Genomic DNA, 2,994 nt, shown 5'->3' on the forward strand with positions numbered 1-2,994 from the left:
CAGGATCCTGGAATCAAGCCCTGCGTCAGGCTCCATAATGAGCAGGGAGTCTGCTTGGGGATTCTCTCTCTCTAACCCTCTCCCTCTGCCCCTCCCCCCACTCATGCGTGATGAAGATAATCTAACCAGAAAGCTTTAATGCCTGTAAGCTAATGTTAAAGCTTAAGTTCTGAGTATGACATGCTGCAAGAATGAAAGGAATAGGGACGCCTGGGTGGCTCAGTTGGTTAAGCAGCTGCCTTCGGCTCAGTTCATGATCCCAGCGTCCTGGGATCGAGTCCCACATCGGGCTCCTTGCTCGGCAGGGAGCCTGCTTCTCCCTCTGCCTCTGCCTGCCTCTCCGTCTGCCTGTGCTCGCTCTCTCTCCCTCTCTCTCTGACAAATAAATAAATAAAATCTTGAAGAATCCATGAAACAAGATGGGATAGGGAGGGAGACAAACCATAAGTGACTCTTAATCTCACGAAACAAACTGTGGGTTGCTGGGGGGAGGGGGGTTGGGAGAAGGGGGGTAGGGTTATGGACATTGGGGAGGGTATGTGCTTTTGGGTAAATTGGAAGGGGAGATGAACCATGAGGGACTATGGACTCTGAAAAACAATCTGAGGGGTTTGAAGTGGCGGGGGGGTGGGAGGTTGGGGTACCAGGTGGTGGGTATTATAGAGGGCACAGCTTGCATGGAGCACTGGGTGTGGTGAAAAAATAATGAATACTGTTTTTCTGAAAATAAATAAATTGAAAAAAAAAATCTTAAAAAAAAAAAAAAAGAATGAAAGGAATACTAATTAGTATTCCTTGCCTTCTTCACTCTCTTCTTCAACAGAATCCACACCAACTTCCTCATAGTCCTGCTCAAGGGTAGCCATGTCCACCCAGGTCTCAGAAAACAGTTCCTCCATGCCCTCACCCACATACAAGTGAACAAGGGCATATCTGGCATATGCGGGTCAAAGTTATGAGCCAGGACAGCCCAGGCCCCAGCAATGGTAGAGGTGGTGCTCAGCATGCACCCAGCTCACTGTACTTTGGCCAGGTCTCCACCAGATACCATAGTGTGAGGCTGAAAATTAATGCCAACTTCGAAGCTAGTGGGGTACTAGTCCACAAACTGGATGCTGCACTTGGTTTTGATGGTAGCAGTGGTGGCACTAACATCTTTGAGAACCATATCACCACAATACAACAGGCAGTAAGCCATGTATTTACCATGGCAAGAGTCACATTTTACCATCTGGTTGGCTGGTTCAAAGCATGCATTGGTGACCTCTGTTACAAAAAGCTGTTCATGGTAGGCTTTCTCAGCAGAGATGATGGGCATATGTGAGCAGAGGGAAGTGAATGTGGGGATAGGATACCAGGTTGATCTGGAATTTTGTCAGGGCTCCACCAAATCTGAGGGAGGCAGTAATGGTTTATATAATAGATGAAAATTCATGGGCACCTGGGTGGCTCATTCAGTTAAGCATCTGCCGTCAGCTCAGGTCATGATCCCAGGGTCTTAGGATCCAACCCCACATCAGACTCCCTGCTCAGTGGAGTCTCCTTCTCCCTCTCCCACTGCCCCTCTATCCCCAGTTCATGCTCTCTCTCACTCAGTTTCTCTCAAGTATATAAATAAAATCTTAAAAAAAAAAAAGAAAGAAAGAAAAAGAAAGTTCATATTCCACAAGCTTGTAATTGACCTTCTTGATGAAACAGTTTCAAATGACATTACACGAAATATAAAATTTATGTAAATACAACATGTAAAGACACAGTAAAAAGAAGCTGAAAAATCACACTACTTTGAAAATACAATGATTGTTGTTATTACCTGCCACATGTCAGAAATAAAATCCAGGACCTCGGAATCTCGTTTTTTTTTTCTCTTCGTCTCACATCAAGTAATGGCCCATATATCATAGTGGAAACCAAGCAGGTCCAGTATCACTTCAATATTTATTCTTCATCTCTTGTTATCTGCTATTATATTAACATAGAGTTTTATCTGAAATCATCTTAAACACAAAATTGAAAAAACATTTAATATTTACTGAGCACACCCACACATTACACATTTTTACCATGTTGTCAAATGGTATAATATTTAAGTAAGATGAGTTTTATCACCTAAAACATCATTTTGGGATAAATAAAAAAGCAGATATTAATGTTAAACACAAAGTACATCTGGAATTGGTAGCTAGTAGCCTATTAAAGACTATTCTTAGTTCTCACAACAGTTTGTAGATACAGTGCCATAATCAAGTAGATGATTCATTCTCATTACTAAGAGGCTTCAAAGTGTCATCTTGAAATCATTTGATATTTAAACTCTGATTCCATAAAGTGTCCATACAAATTTTCTAATTCTAATATGCTTCAAATTTTAGTGAATAGGTTACCAATGAATAGTCTCAAATCTGCTGTATTATAAATTGGAATCAGTAAATATGTTCAGTTGCTAACTACATATGAGATACTTCATTAACACCGATTATTTTTTCTACTATATTAAAATTGATTAAAAATTAAAAGTAATGAGTCTTTACATTTACCCTCACGGTTGGATTTAAAGAGTCAAAGCATTAAAACCTAAATTCCTTTTTTTTTTAAGATTGTATTTATTTATTTGACAGACAGAGATCACAAGTAGGCAGAGAGAGAGGCAGAGAGAGGGGGGGGGGGAAGTAGGCTCCACACCGAGCAGAGAGCCCAATGCTCGATCCCAAGACCCTGAGATCATGACCCGAGCCGAAGGCAGAGGCTTTAACCCACTGAGCCACTGAGGCGCCCCTAAAACCTAAATTCTTAAGGCTTTGGCTACAAATTGATTATGTTCCTCTTCTAAAATCTCTGGGTATTTCTCCAGGAGCAAATAGATCCTTTTTATCATTTGAACAGCTAGAGTTAACCTTTGCAAATTTTGTCTTGTTAAAAAAACAATAAAATTGTCATAAAGAGCATCAGTAATAATTGATTTATAACTTATGTCAATAATCTAGTCAACCAATC

General features: G+C 40.7%; 1 pseudogene; it reads right to left on the reverse strand.

The window, feature by feature from the left end:
- Positions 1-724: 724 nt before the first annotated feature.
- On the reverse strand, positions 725-1,454 carry LOC122890315 (annotated as a pseudogene).
- Positions 1,455-2,994: the final 1,540 nt, after the last annotated feature.

Source organism: Neovison vison, chromosome 11 (assembly GCF_020171115.1).
Source record: "Neovison vison isolate M4711 chromosome 11, ASM_NN_V1, whole genome shotgun sequence".
In the NCBI taxonomy this organism is placed as follows: domain Eukaryota; kingdom Metazoa; phylum Chordata; class Mammalia; order Carnivora; family Mustelidae; genus Neogale; species Neogale vison.